Source organism: Periplaneta americana, chromosome 9 (assembly GCF_040183065.1).
Source record: "Periplaneta americana isolate PAMFEO1 chromosome 9, P.americana_PAMFEO1_priV1, whole genome shotgun sequence".
Lineage (NCBI taxonomy): Eukaryota > Metazoa > Arthropoda > Insecta > Blattodea > Blattidae > Periplaneta > Periplaneta americana.
The window spans coordinates 123,586,225-123,603,648 of NC_091125.1; the positions used below are offsets into that span (position 1 = coordinate 123,586,225).

General features: G+C 33.8%; 1 protein-coding gene across 1 annotated transcript in view; it reads left to right on the forward strand.

Moving 5' to 3' along the window:
* The first annotated feature begins 377 nt into the window (after positions 1-377).
* Positions 378-17,424, forward strand: part of LOC138706455 (paired box protein Pax-6-like) — a 677,134-nt gene continuing 660,087 nt past the window's right edge. Inside the window, exon 1 of the mRNA XM_069835774.1 lies at positions 378-453. The gene's annotated coding sequence lies outside the window, so the exon portion shown is untranslated. The remainder of the gene's footprint in view (positions 454-17,424) is intronic.

Here is a 17,424-nt window from a genome sequence, read left to right on the forward strand (position 1 = left end):
AAATATCGATGGACATTACTGCTATTAAAATAACACAATAAGCCTAAAATAAGATATAATTTATAAAATATCAAAATTATAGGCCTATATTAGGCCACATAATATAATGCAGTAAACTTGTCTTTCTAAACATAAAAATGTCTTCAAATTTCGGATCACTACAAAAAATTTTTATTCCGCGACTATTATGTAAGTAACGGACTATACGAGGGTTGAGTGTCACATGAATGTAAACAGAGGCGGTTACAAGTTTTGTGTCATCCCGTTCAAACAGGCAGCGATTTGGGTCATAGTTCACTGTTGCACTGAGTGATAATCATCTCCAGATATCATAAACTTATGGCTTCGTGTTGCGACATTTGGTAGTTAGGCTTTGATGAGTGCGTTGCTACTGATAGTGACCTCATCGCGGACACCTCCACTCACCACCGCCATCTTATTCACATCAGAAAGGTGAGTTCCATTATGCAAAGCAATTTATTAATTTGGATCAATACACGTATTAAGGCAACACAATATAGTTGATATTCATAAAAGTGCAACTGAGATCTTTTCTTTGTTTTTGATTCTGAAATTAAGTTCGTATCTTCGGCTGTTCCCACTTCATACTGGACTTTATACTTCGTTATTTTGTGTTAATTATATTGTAGTTTATGTAGTTTTAATCTGTCCTGTTTTATTTTTATGGTATTTTAGGGAACTTCTAGTAAGTTATATTTTATACCAAGGCAGTACATATAATTTTTTTCTTAATTTTAATTTGATTAATTTATTTAATACTTTACACCTGAGCTACGTTATCCATTGCAGCCCGAAAGAGCAGAAGCTCGTGCTCGGGCGCAGTTCAGATCAGTTATACAAAATATATCACAAAATTAAGAGAGTTCATTGAGCACAATAACATTAATAAATGGTAAAATACATACAGCATGTAATAATAGGGTCTATATACAAATAGAAAATACAAAAGTACATAAATATTAGAGTATCAATTTTTAACTCAATTAGCTTAAACAATTAAATAATTAATCTGATTTGTTTCTTAAATCTATGTGTGTTAAGTATACTTAGCTCAGGGTAATATCTAATTAATGCATTATATATTTTGGGTCCAAAATTTCTGCTGTATATATTTCACAAATATTTATTTATGAAAAATCTACTTCAAATTTTCATGAAAATAGTTACAATTTTTAAAGTGTGTCATTTGAGATTAATTATTTTTCTCGGCCTTTATATTATAATTTCAATTTTGTTTGCTTTTTTATTTTACATATGACGAAAACATAATACATAATTACACATAATTCCATTTCTATTATTTTTTAAGGAAGAAGATAAGTACTATACACAAATTAAAAAAAATGCAGGATTTTATTAATATAATGTTCTAAAAATATTAAGACAAAATACTTGTAAATAGGATTTAAAAGTTAATGTTTTCTTATTTAACAGATTAAATTCGTTTTTTGGCTCTTCTGTTCTGTATTATAATTTTAGTTTATTGTTTTTTTTTTAATTTAATTGTGAAGCTATTAGAAATCTTCACATTCTTTCCGTATTTAGCCTATATTTCATAAATTGTATAAGAAGTTCAATAATTCATCAACGTCTGTTCCTCTTATTTTAATGTGAATTATTGCTGCAGTATCGTCATATTTATATTCACAACATTTTACCTTCATTTTAGGTACTCGCTGATTAATTTTTACACGTCAAGCTGACTTAAATAATTTTAATTGTACATTATTTCTTGGTGATGCACAAATCTTCACTGATTCGATAATAATTGTTAGGTAAGTTATTTGTATTATTTTGAAGTATTATTTATTCAATTTGAAGTACAATCTGCGAATTCAATAAAGTTTTATATTCCATGTTTAAAGCTAGCCTTATACATGTTAAGCTTCGATATTTTTATTACGATTTTTATTTAGGCCTATTTCAAATTTCAAATTTCCACACTAAAGAAACATATTATCGAATAAGAATATATATACCCTGTATCCATAGATCCGATTAAAAACACAAGAAGTAGAACATAAACTAAGAATTGGCGACACTGATTGTGATTTTCTTCAACGGATGCGATTTCACTAACATCGACAAATATTTTTAACAGTAATTTTCAATGGTTTCCCTTTTTACAGCATTTATCTTGAAGATAATGTATATGAAAATGACTTTGAAACACACCCATAGTTAAAATTATTTTTTAATTATGGTTTATTTAGCGACGCTCGCAACTGCAGAAGTTATATCAGCGTCGTCGGTGTACCTGAATTTTGTCCCGCAGGACAATCCCGCCGGGAGCCTATCGCATTTAAACACACTTAAATGCCATCGGCATCGGCCGGGATCGAACCCGCAACCTCGAGCACTGAAGGCCACCGCTATACTGACTATGCTACCAAGGGGTTAAAATTAATAATAATAATAATAATAATAATAATAATAATAATAATAATAATAATAATGTCTATATTGAAAACAATGTCAATGGCATTTAAAGGTCAGTCACCGATAAGAATCAAAATTGTCATAAATAGCAAAATTATCGAACAGGTAAATCAGTTTAAATATTTAGGTAATATTGTTTTATATGCTATTGAATTTGATATTAATCATAAATTAAACAATTTAATATAGATTACTGGTGCCATAAATGTGTTTAAATGAAAACAAACTTTAACTAAAACCTGGATAGACAATCAAGGCGGGAGATAAATCAAGAATAACTGCGGCGGAATTAAATATTTAAGAACGACTGTAAATGGAACGACTACAAAACAAATTTAGAAATTTTGGAAGAGTTGAGAATGTCATCAACCTTTGAACAAATTTTAAATTATCAGTCAAATTATCCGCTGATTGAGGTTCTGGCTGATATGTACATTTATTGTCAGGCGGTATATCTCACTTGACGATGTGTATCAGAGGAAGAACAGGTTTGTATGTATCTGAAGTCTAACTAGTGTAATATGTAGACGGCGATGTATGCTATGGAGGGGGAAAGAAACTGGCCACTCCACCCCATTATCTCTCCTGGCCTAGTCGCCTCATAAAATGTCTAGCTTTCATTAATCAGGTATTCTTGTCGTACTTTAATTTTTATTGTAATTGTAATTGTAAATTTAATATTAATTGTAATCTTATTGTTCATGTTATAGTTGTAATCCCCTGGTAGAGGGGCAGAGAAGGCCTGACGGCCTTATCTCTACCAGGTTAAATAAATAAATCTAATCTAATCTAATCTAAGTGGTGCCTTGTTGGTATCACTCGTGAGGTTCAGACCTATCTTCGGATAGTTGACTAAACAAGAACAGTCAAAGTGGATACAACATGTCAATAGGATGTCCCGAAACAGATACCCTAGGTTACTAAAAAATTACACCCCGGCGGGTACAAGAAACGCTGGAAGACCACTGAAGTGACTTCTCGACCTCTAATATTGGATCGAAACAGGCCAATCTGTAGCCCAACTCCTTGGAAGATGATGATGATGATGATGATGATGATGATGATGATGATGATGATGATGATGATGATGAAAAAGAACTATATCAGAAATCGATTTTTTGGAAGTTCTACCGTGTTCTCGAACTTAATATTTCCAACGTTTCGAACTATATGTCACCATGACGACGGCAGACAGGTACGACCATAGAGATCGCTTACTCCACAAAGCTTGTAATATGCGGCTAAGAAGTAAGCATTTTTTAACGGTGATTAAGATACATTAATATTAAAAGAGTTACTGTTGAGCTAAGGGAATATGAAATGGTAAAATATATTAAGCTAGTATAACTAAGTAGGCACTAATTGTTTGGAATATAGTGGAAGCTCTTAAGTTCGACATCCTATAGTTCGACTGCTTACGTAGGAGAATTAGACACGCCCCTATACAGACACTAAGAAATTGGTTTGTCATTTGAATGAGAATTCGTTCTGTGTCTTGTAGTGATACTTTTGTTAAAGGAAAACAGAATAATTTATTGATTAGGACATCCATATTTAATCACTGATTTTAAATTAATGAAATCTTCTTTTTCTATTTGAGAATTGTACCGTTTGTGAGACGGAACTGTCGAAACCCACTGTGGTACTAGAAGCGCATACACAAGTCTCGGGGCGGGTAGGAAATGCAAGTACAGTACTATATTCATTGATGGATAACCAATAAGAATTTGTATTCATTTCACCTCCACACCCACTACCCTTATTGGACTGAACTTTCAATTCTGTTCAGTCAAACTTAAGGGAGTCTACTGTATATATCAAATTTTCTTTCTCTGTGTTTTAAGAACATGTGAAATCGATTTTCTTGTCTTGTTCAATATGAACCCACTGTCCCGGTTTAATGTTTTAAAATGTAGATCTAGTATATTAATTTCCCGTTTTCAACAGCCTGACTATCTAGTTAGGATGCTGGCCTGACTAGACAAAATCCCGTGTGCATGCCTCATGCAATGCTGGGCTATCGTATACTTGTCCGGTTGATATTTGATGTATCGAGCGTGTTCTTTTGTTCATGTTTCAATATTACGAACTGTTTGACGGATATAAACTTCCCTATGCTGTTTTTCGCGGGTGTTAGGACACTCATTTTATTAGAGGGAACGAAAATGGTTTTTACGATGGTTTTGTCTACCTTCAAATAATCCGATTAGTGATGGCTCCGACGCGGTAGGGAATTATTGCCAAAGAATAAGATTTTATCATAGTTTTCTTTTATTGGAACAGATGCATGAACTGTTGAGCTATTTTTCAACATATTCTCCACTGGAATTGAGACATTCATACCGTGGGATCAACAGAGAGGTGCAGACGGCTGTCACACGCTGGTTCCGATCCCAGGCGGCAGACTTCTACGACACAGGGACAGAAAAGTTCATCCCATGATATGACAATATTTAAATTCCGGTGGAGAATATGTTGAAACATAGCTCAGCAATTGCAGGTATCTCTTCCAATAAGTCTTTCCAAGAAATTGTTTTTTCTTTCTTTAAACGGCCCCAGGGAAACTTACTTTCTGGACGCCCCTCGTAATTAAACTCGAGTGACCAAAATTTGTATAAGCACTTGTTTTGATATTATTAACATGATAGAAGAAAAAAAATATCTTCTTTATCTGCCCCCATGAGAATGTTTGCTTGTAAGCCGCGAGCTAGTTGTCTCCTTCGTTCTCATTACGATAAAATTGTTGGCCTGGTTGGAACAATGCGCGCATCGAATTCTCTTCGAAATGCCCGTTGCGTTTTAACGAGGGAATTTGTCATCCACATCCATACATCCGAAGCAGCAAAGACTGCTTCTTATTTTTAGCGTATACCATGGTCAACACTTTGTCACTAATATACGTGGGACTTTTCACTCTATAATGGAATACTCTGGTGAGTGTAAAAATGTTCTATTGTCAGACCACCAGGATCTGGAAACAGTGAGTGAAATATTTTCAAACAGTTTTGCATTTTTTGTCGCAATTACTGCCTGCGCTTGCCCGAGGTGGTCAGGGAAGGAGCAGTTTCAAGTAGTTTACAACGCGACGAGTTTTTATGTGCAACTGTCCACACGACAGCAGCCATTTGTTGGACAAAGTATTGCGGCATTCTATTCACTTGGAGCTGTGTCTAAGACAATTCAAATGCACTATTTCATTACACTGGGTTCACGGAAAACTCTCAACAATTACTTGAATGAGACACGTACTTTCTCTCTCCATAACCCATCCATCCATCCATCCATCCATCCATCCATCCATCCATCTATCCAATCCATCCATCCATCTCTACATCTATACTAATAATAAATCTGTAGCCGAAATTTTTCTGGTAATTTTCGATTTTCCAAAAATAATTGGTCCTAACATATATAATTAACCACCCTGAAACCGAAAATCGCTTTTTTGAAATTTTTATTTGTATGTCTGTCTGTCTGTCAGTCTGGATGTTTGTTACCTTTACACGCGATAATGCCTGAACCGATTTATATGAAAATTGGAATATAAATTAAGTTCGCTGTAACTTACATTTTAGGCTATATGACATTCAAAATACATTATTTAAAGGGGGTTATAAGGGGGCCTGAATTAAATGAATCAAAATATCTTGCTTATTATTTATTTTTGTGAAAAATATTACATAACAAAAGTTTTTTTAAAAATGATTTCCGATAAGTTTCATTCTATGCAAAATTTTATAGAACTGATATTTAAGGATATATAAGACTTTTAAAATAACAATACAATACATTTTCACCGCCTCAGATTATAGCGTTGTTGTTCCTGCAATGACTCCTATGTGCAAAATATAAAAATTTTGAGTAGGAAAAAAAAAACACATTTATTCATTCCATGGCAATGGTATATAGGAGATCGTGAATTCTTACATTTTCGAAAGAAAGAAATATAATTACATATCACTATATATGCTGTTCACTATTTAAGTTATTTGAAGGGTTCAGAACCATAGTGGGTCAAGCGCCATTTACTGAAGACGTAGAAAACAAGGGTTAAAATTAAGTTATTACCATAATTCAATGGAAACATATAGCAAGTAATATAAAGTATACACAATAAATCTAAATGATGTCAATCTTCATTAAACTATGGTTGCATGTAATAACAAATAGGAAACATGTTAAAGGAATTGTCATTGCACCAAATGAGTGGTCTCTGGATCAAAATGATCGCATTTTAATTTTTTTAAATACAATTTAAATTAAGTAACATATTAAACGATTTATTCTTCTATCAAACACGAATGTTCCCTGGATCAAACGTCCTATTTTAATTATGTAATTACTTTATATTTATTTCTAACGTTTGCAGCGGAGTGCACGGGAACTGCTAGTACTAATAATAAATCTGTAGCCGAAATTTTTCTGGTAATTTTCGATTTTCCAAAAATAATTGGTCCTAACATAATATATAATTAACCACTCTGAAACCGAAAATCGCTTTTTTGAAATTTTTGTTTGCATATCTGTCTGTCTGTCTATCTGTCTGCCTATCTGGATGTTTGTTACCTTTTCACGCGACAATGGCTGAACCGATTTATATTAAATTGCGAATATAAATTAAGTTCGCTATAACTTAGATTTTAGGCTATATGACATTCAAAATACATTATTTAAAAGGGGAGTTATAAGAGGGCCTGAATTAAATAAATCGAAATATCTCGCATATTATTGATTGTTGTGAAATATGTTACATAAGAAAAGTTTCTTTAAAAATGATTTCCGATAAGCTTTATTCCTTGCAAAATTTTGATAGGACTGATATTTAATGAGATAAATGAGTTTTAAAATTAAAATACAACGCCATCTAAGGCGGTGTAATGAAATGAAAACAAATGACTACGTCTATAAGGGGCCTTGGACAACAACAATCGAAAGCTATGAAACACAGTCTACAGAGAATGTTTCTGTGTTTTTATGAAGTAATATCGAAAGCTAAATTAACCAATTTGTATAATTAATTATTATTTCACCATTGGAAAGTGTAGTTTCTCTAGATGGACATAATGCTATAATGTTATTACAGTAACTTCTGAGTGCTCTCTAGACCAAAATGATCGCAGTTTAATTATTTAAATACAATTTAAATTAAGTAACATATTAAACGATTTATCCTTCTATCAAACACGAATGTTCCCTGGATCAAACGTCCTATTTTAATTATGTAATTACTTTATATTTATTTCTAACAGGTGCAGCGGAGCGCACGGGTACGGCTAGTTCATAATAATTCATCCGTTCATTCATGCATTCATGGATTTGTATATACCTGCATCCATCCACCTATACATATTCATCAATATTATCATGAATTAATTTTAATCTCCATTCATACATCCATATACAACCTCTCCAATTCATATGAATTTCAATTGTAATCCATGCGCTCATTTCATCCATCCATCGCCATTATCCGCGTTTAGGGATACGGTTCTTCGAAACCATTAGTTGGAGAAAAGTACAGTTTGCGCCATTGTATGTATAAATAAATGCATGTTGTTTAGAAAATATCATTCTAGTATGTGATTTTTAGTTCAGTACCCTTTAAGAAAAAAAAACATTTAATTCCATACCTTTTATCACATTCGAAAATTAGGAACGTGCCTAGTCAGTCTAAAATTTTTATGCTCGACCATGCCGAAATGTAGTAATTATACACCTGGTAGGAGCCCTTTAATGGACCTCATTAAAGTACACCTATTCATTAAAGTTCAGGTGTTCCAGAAATCAGAAAACACCATTGTAGCAATAAGAAAGCGCAAGTATCGATTATTCTCGGATATGCAATCGAAAGACAACTAGCGAAACGTCACGGAGGCTGGAAATCCAATACTGTCGCAGAAGATTATGTTCCGTTACTATAATAATTAGCGTTAATTGTAAATAATATTCAAATAAATTCAATTTGTCATCTCGTTTTTCAATGTCTAAATCAATTTCAAGGTTATACCAAGATTAATCTTTATTTTACTCTCTACATTATATCAAGGTCAATGACATTTGTTTCTAGGAAAAAGTCAATACTTTCGCGTCTGCGCACATCTCACAATTTACGAGATATTGCACAAGGTCAGTTCCGCTCCCCAGTCAGATAAGAATAACATGAATACTTATGAATAATTTCAAGTTAGAAATATGGTCGAGCATAAAAAGTCGTATGAAACTTGCCTATAATGGTAATTAAGACGCTCGTATGAAAATTATGAAACTCGCTTGCGCTCGTTTCATAAACATACTCGCGTCTTAATTACTACCATTATAGGCTCATTGCGTAATGTAGTATTATGATACTAGAAAAATTAAAACATAGAAACGTTATGAAATATAATGTGACATATAATTCTGTGAAAAAAGCACAAATTATGTGACGTACAACCCTGCTAGAAATGTAACATGCGGTGAGTCGAATATTTTAAAAGAAATTGTTGTCGAATTATTCAGACACCTAACATATTGGTTATACTCATATTTAAATACACACGTAGAGAGAATGAATCTTACACGTACGTACATACGTACGCTATGTACAATTACTAATATTTACTGTCTCCTTTCATGGAAATTTTTAACGCACTGCGGTATATATGATATTAAATAATCCACAGATTTCAACGACATGGTAGAAGAATTATTTACATAAATATTTCAACGAATGATCTAGAATTTTCCTAAAGCACAGGTGATTCGCAGCCTTCAAAATGATTCTGAAATGAATATGTGAACGACAGGTGTTCCGTCTACGTCTGATTACGCAATAGGAGTTCGTACAAACCTTGTACTTTAAAATTAACTACAAAATTTATGGAAAGAAAGGTACTTCGTAATATTCCATATTGCACTGTTACATTCAGAAATTACTTGTTGAGCGAGTGACGGTTGCAAAGCGTTGCCATGGCTACCGTGAACCCGTCGCGTGACCACTTCACAGTCCCAAGTATTTCGCACGACAGCCAGCAGTAAGAAGAACGTTTATTTTATTTTAATAATTGTGCGGTGTACCCAATAGCTTAAATTATTCAGAACCATTACGTAAAACGAAGAAGAAACGACCAGAAGTACTTAAGGCGAAAGAAACCGTAATCAGATGCAATAGCCAGTAGAAAATTCAGGTGTCACTGTTTTTACTACTACATTTTTCGAGGAATCTTAGAAATACCACTAACAGGAAGATGTTACCTTGAGACGACTTTGGGATATTTTTTCCTTCAGTGTTGAAAGAGAAATTACACAGGGAAATATGAAAATGAAGGTTACCAAATACCTGAGACTACATACCCATGCTTACATGAAAACAAATTAGGGTAAGGTTGCGTATATCGCACCACTTTAGCATTTACAATTTTTATTGAACAATACAATTTTTATTTTCTAAATTCCTTTACAGAAATACATTCCCAGAACATTTACCTTTCATGTAAAAAAAGAATCCTTGAATTTCACTTAGGTAATATTTTTTAAGTAGAATGACATTTTCGAAACACTTGTCAATGGTGCCATTTAGGCAACTAGTTTCCTAAATAGCACCTGTGGTTTCTTAAATCGCACATCTTTAAACTGCAGGGAACAGGATGAAGGAAAGCTTTTAATATTGAACATATTGAACAGTATTAATATGAATAATGTAATAAATGCAAATTACAAGTTTATTGAAATTAATGAAAGAGAGTAACGCATCTTCAAATGAAATTGAAAAAAAATAGAGCGTTAATTACCTAACATTTAAACTTCCTGAACGCGTTTTTATTGTTACACATTTGCCATGTGCTTCACCAGGCAGTTAAAACTGTAAACTCCGTCACCTTTTCTCCAAGATTATCTCGAAGCCACCTAAGAACTGCTTCATGATTTAGCTGTCTGAAATGGTTTGAAGATAGAAACATCCAAAGGCTGGGCCTCTGAGTATTATGGCGAGGAAGCTGAAATAGGAGCACATCATTTTCCCGAGATAATCTAGCTTCTAAATTTTTGGAATGGGTCGTATAGGTGGACATACAGAAGCAGCACTTTTTTCTCTGGCAGGTTTGAGTGGCAAATAAAATGTTTGAGCTATTCGACAAATAGTTCACTGCTGATATAACCTGAATCAGAGCAAACAAATAACGATCCTGGAAGAACACCAGCTGATAATGAAGGATGCACTGTTTGACGTTTAAACATTTTCGTAGGTGGCACAAAATATCTGGTGCGCTTGTACAACACACACTTGTATTAACGCCCTTTTCACCACTTGATATTGCACCCACCTGATGCATTCCTCATTCAGTTAAAATATTTGGGCCTTCTTTTGTACGGCTAAAATTGCTACAGTTGCTAATATCGCACTGGTGCGAATTAGGCACTTACAAAGTGGTGCGAATTAAGAAACTACGTCATAAGTGATTAATTCCTTCATTCTAGCCTATAATCACCACATGTTCGAAAATCGTACTAAGTTAAATGTTCTTTAATATTTCTTTTAACCAATAACATCTTAAGATTATAGATTCCTTTGCATACAAATTCGTTATTTAGTTACAAAATGTTAGCTAAATATACATCCACCTGAGCGATTATATTAAATACTCTATCACCATGTTGCTAGCACAAAGAAGTGGCAGAAATCAAGTGACATGGTGGAAGTTCATATGGTAGATTGTAACAATACCACTAGATGCTACACTACTACAGTAACTTGTTTTAAACTAGCAGTGGTGCGATTTAGGAAGCGGTGCGATTTATGCTACTCTACCCTACAAGGCCTACACTCTTAAGTCACCACGTTCTTTCGTGTCTGTGGCACAGTGATAACATACTGGCAAAGAGAGTTATTTACGTTGACCTCCAGCTAGATACATTCCCAACCCACACCGGCTGACTGGGCTAAGATTCGCTGAGTATCCAGGTTTCGAAGCAGACAATCCAGCTTGTATCTAGACCAGCCCCCTCTGTACGTCTCCAGCCGGCGGTGGGGAATGCTATGGAATGACAACGAAATGGAGATCGGACGGGATGATAGATGCCTGACATGAGGAAATGAGGGAATCCCGAAAAAAACTTCGATTGCGACCTTGTCCGTTAGTGTCACTGCAGCCTAGATATTTTAATGAAAATTTCTTGGTCCCACTGGACCTCGAATCCGGGCAGCCTACGTGACAAAGTGATTGTCTAGATCAGGGATGAGACGATATTAGCTCCCAATCATGGTAGAAGAGCTCGACCTTGATCACGAGCGCATAGCGCATCCACTACATAGCGTTGTAACGTATAGATATCAGGGATGTACATGCACATGCAGAGAATAAAGGCAGCAATTATTACAATAACTTGCGTTACTAAATTTCTGGCTATGTAATAGGGCTAATTATTCAATTATTTAATATACATGTACATATATAAACAAATCACAAAGGGAAGGGTTTTTTTAGGAACAAAAAGAGAAATAGGAAAAGATAATTGTATGTAAACCATTTTCTTGTTAAAAGCAATTATTTATTATGTAAATACTTCACTTCATTGGTTAGGAGAAACTAATAGGGTCTACCTGCTCGACATGTGTGATCTCTAAGTACTTTTAAGTATTTTTTGAAAAAATAATGACAATATTGACTGAAATAGAGTATATTGATTGTGTGATTTTGAAAATGTAGTCCTTACTCTCCAGTCGTGATTATGTAATGAGTTTTCTTAGAGTCATTTGTGAGATGCACGTAACACGAAAAAACAAATTGATTAAATTAAGATATTGAGAGCCATCGTAATTTTTTGGGCCAATCTTTTAAGGGGATATGTGTGATTTTTAAAACTGCCACAATTTTCGGCCAAAATTGATGAAATTTAAACTATATAAACAAATTTATAATAATATCGTCTGTACAAAATTTGGTGCAATTAGGTCTAATAGTTTTGAAATTATATTTTTAAGTAGGCCTATATTTTATATTGGCGTTACTGAAAAAGCTCCTTGCTTCAAAGTTTCCAAAATGTTTAGTTCATATTTGCTTAAAATCTTGAAAATAGTTATTGGAATAAAAGTGAATTAGCTTTATGAGCTTAGTAATAGTATAAGTTAAAGTGCAATCAAAGATAAAATATTATTTCTAAATTAAAGAAACACGTAGTCTAATAAAAGTAAATATCCAGAAACAAACAACAAATAAAACACCAACAATACATTTAAAATAAAGTAATAAAAGGAATCTAGATACTTCTACTGACGCAAATGTAAATTAATTTACCTTCGATGTCAATTCCGAAATCAATTTATTTCTCTATTCTCCTGAATAATGGCTATTTTTTTCATGTTGCGTGTCTCATAATGCAGTTTTATGTTGCTTTTTTTTTTTTTTTTTTTTTTGCAAATTATATTTTTTTACACAACAAACACTGGACTTCATCACCATGTTCGAAGCATAAAAATATTGTATCTTCCACTCTTTCTTGAAAGCTTTAAACGCTTCCGTTCCGTCATGATGCGCTGTGTTCTAAGATCTGTACATCCTTTAGCAATGTTTACAGGTAAAAGAGCTCCGCGCGCGCGCAGCGGGCATGAAAGAGCTCTAGCTCGAAATTACTAGTCACCATCGAAGGACTGGTCTAGATCCATGCAGCCATGGCAGGACTGAATAAATGTTTTTGTTATAAGAACAAAGCATTAGAACCCTATAACAAAATATGTGCTGTATAATTTTGGCAGCTCATTATCTTATACGCTTTGTGTAAAGCAACAGACAACGAACAAAGTCAGTCTACAAGAACTTAAAGAAAAGGTAAACCTGTCAAGATATGCGAATGTGAGATAGATTAAAATAAAACGTTTTAATCTTAATGATGATTTTGTTACTGCTACTGCTCATGGTGATAGTGGCGATTATATTGATGATGGCAATTTTCACCTCTCCCTAATTTCATATATCATATCCTCCTGTGTCCTGAAACATTTTTGTTTCATTTTTGAAGTTCAATATAGTTCTACACGTCAAAAGAATGTGAAAAAAAATCTGCAGGTTACAGTTATGGCACAAATGCAGGATCCACACCTGTGGAGTAACGGTCAGCGCGTCTGGCTGCGAAACCAGGTGGCCCGGTTTCGAATCTCGGTTGGGGCAAGTTACCTGGTTGAGGTTTTTTCCGGGGTTTTCCCTCAACCCAATACGAGCAAATGCTGGGTAACTTTCGGTGCTGGACCCCGGACTCATTTCACCGGCATTATCACCTTCATATCATTCAGACACTAAATAACCTAGATGTTGATACAGCGTCGTAAAATAACCCAACTAAAAAAAAAACAAATGCAGGTATATTATACTATACTTCGGGTCTCTGCACATACATCTTATATAATTTTTTATCCTTAAAATATGCGGCGTTCATACTGTAAGTCAACATGACTAACTCCTTTTCCAAAGATTTTGAGATATTCAAGGTTAAAGTTAAATACACATTATTAATTCTGTGATGTAGTCAAGAAGAATAATGCGTCCTGTGGGCTTTTTACTGTATTATGAAGTTAATCACACTGACCACTGAAAATATGACCAATTTAATACATTGCCAACTTAGAAACTCTGAAATAATCAAAAGTGGAGTTAATCATATTCACTTCTGAATGCCTCATGTAACGTTTATTGTGTACTTACTTCGAAAACATTTCCTACGCTGCCTTGACTTTGACTTGCTGGTCGCCATTTTCATTTACAAATATTTTAAATACACATTGCAATGATTGAATCGATCTTCTTGTGCTTTTTCTTAGTCCCAAGAGATGTCAGGAGCTTGACAAGTGCAGAAAAGAAATGATCAATAACGATTCCACCTAATGGAAAATTTGAAACTAAATGCATGTATGAAGTATAGTATACTATACTTCAGGATCCAGTAGGATATGCAAAATAAAGGTAGGCTGAGGTGAAGTCTTGGGGTAGTACAGGTTTCCGATGCTGATATAGAAAGGGCTTGGAGCACCGGGCCCCTCTGGCTTATCAGTCTACTCATATGATGGGAGCTGGTACTATCAGATCTGAGGCAGGATGGCCCACCTATCAGAGTCGGGTTCACGAATGTCATACAGGCCATTTGTCAGACTTGGAAAATCGTCGCATATAGGCCTATAGGCACATAACGGGCCAAAACATGTCTAAACACTTGAGGAAATCACAGAAACAATATCTCAATTTAGGGGACAAAGCAATTGACTACAGATACACTAAGAGTCGGCATGTTTGCAAACCTCGCCTCGGTCCGAATGTAAGAAATTTATCATCCTTAAAACTCATTTCCCTCAGCCGAGACTGAACCAATGAACGAACATGACAACCTCGAGAACGTCCCAGAACTGTAACTGTATCAAAATTTCTGACTACATTTTGAACGCCTCTATCCGCGACACGATGACCGAGTTTGCATGTCACAAATTACAGGAGGAATGTAGTTATGTGTAATCTGGGAGAGCTCAAATTACCTTCAAATGGATTAATTGAGTAAAAAATTCTACAACCCGGTTTGCAACAGAACTCTCGGTTTTTCTTCCGAGAATTGGAACGTTTTTGCCAAATTTAGTGCATGTAGAGACCTCAGCAAAATAATCTGCATTACAACCTCAGGCTCACAACGGAAGTTTGATAATTGACCAGGTTCTTCAGTTGGACACAGACTGGGGAACAGAAATTAAGAAGTGGAATAGGTCTATACTAGGAGTGAAATAAATTAGGAATGGAACAGAGCACAAAATACAATTAAAATAATTATAATAAAATACAGGGCTGAGTAAAGAGAAGATTAAAAGAGACAGAATGATATCAATTAAAGATATAACATAATACAGGGTGAATCAAAAGTCTGGAACCATATAAATATCTTCCATAGGCATGATTTTCGATTACTATAGGTGTTACCAGTATTTGTAAAACCAAATCGTCGTTGTTCCTGTAATAACTCCTGTGACATATTTATCGATTTCCAGATTTTTGCTCTATTAAATAGCTTAAATAGTGAAACAGCAAATAAAAAAATCTCCTATATGTAATTACACTTCTTTGTTTCGAAAACGTAAGAATTCACAGTCTCCTATGTACGGCTGCTATAGTATGAATAAATGTATTTTTTCTTCCTATAGAAACATTTTATATTTTGCACATAGGAGTTATTAGCTCGATGGGAGCTCTATAGCGTTCTTTTGACCCTGTTGACCCTCTATAGGGCTTTAATTTAATTTCTATTATATTCACCAGCGTCTGTATTTCTTTTTTGTATTTATATGTGATATTTGGTGCAATGGAAGAGAAGGCCTTATGGCCTTAATCCTGTCAGATTAAATACATAAATAAATAATTGAATGAACGAACGAACGAATAAATAAATAAATAAATAAATAAGTAAATAAGTAAATAAGTAAATAAATAAATAAATAAATAAATAAATAAATAAATAAATAAATAAATAAATAAATAAATAAATAAATAAATAAATAAATAAATAAATAAATAAATAAATAAATAAATAAATAAATAAATAAATAAATACGTGTTATTGCAGGAACAACGACGAAATGCTCTACCAGTGACACATTCGAGTCTAGACCTCAGCTATCTCAAAAGCCGCCATTTTGAATGCAACTTTGAAATTTTAAATGGAAAGCGGATCATCTAGGTACTCAAAATCGTGTGAAATTTTCTGAAAAAAAAAATGTTGCAATCTATTTTGAGATATCTCTAATCGTTTTCAAGTTATTTAAAGATAACTGTCATAATGACACAAACATTAGTTACTGCATCTACAGATATTTTGTAACGTGGTACAGTACTAAAGGGGCTTTGGAAAATGTATTTTTATACAATTCTGGTAATTAACATTTCCTGCTTTACTGTTTGGAATATGTCTTACAATTAAGAAATTATAGGTGTAACAAGAATGTTCTGAAAATATGTTGGTCGACTTTCTTGGATGCTAGCCCAGTATTGGATGGAAATTATAGACGTAAGCTTATTCACGTCAAAGTCTTCTCAATGACGTCATAACTCACACAACAATAGTCGTAAAAGTATTTGGTTCCATAAAAATACTCCTTTCTAAATAAAAGTCTTGATGTGTCTGAGGTTTTTGTCCAAAATCTCCCCATTCAATTTTAAATAATTACTGTGTGCGTTACTTTTTAAACACTCTTTACATTGATGAAGTCATAAAACAATGGCAGAGTTATTTTAAGGAATTATTATAATAAATAATTATGTTTTTGGACTGTCGTTTCATAATGACGACCTTTCATTCATTCATTCATTCATTCATTCATTCATTCATTCATTCATTCATTCATTCATTCATTCATTCATTTTATTCCATAGATCTTACATGGGCAATGAAGCTTTATGGAACAAGTCAAAATTTTACAATATTACAATTACAATTTTTACAAATTTTTTATAGTTTTACAATTTAGTAATTTTCTACAATTTTTACAAGTTTGTACAATTTTTTACAATATTTTGGCGAGATGTAGTGAGATGAGGTGAGGTCCGAGGATTCGCCAAAATATTACCCGGCATTTGCCTTTTGGTTTGGGGAAAACCTCGGATAAACCCAACCAGGTAATGAAATCAAAGGGGGGTAATCTAATCAAAGGGGTTGATGCCAAGGACTCGCCATAGACCATCCGGCTTCAGTCCCACATTATAGTATAAGAAAGTCACTGATTTCCACATCCATAAATTAGTGTGCTTAAAAGTAAATTTCCATGCATAAAAACACTTTTAAGCATGTTAATTAGAAATACTGAAAACGTAGCCTAAATTTCAACTATTTATTTATCTATCCCTAACAACCAGCAAAACAATCACCATAGCCCTTCAGGTCGGTGGACAATCTTCACTTCTCGTGCTTGAAACGCTATCATTTCTCAATTTGTTGCATAATAGTTATTTATGAGACAAGTTGTGT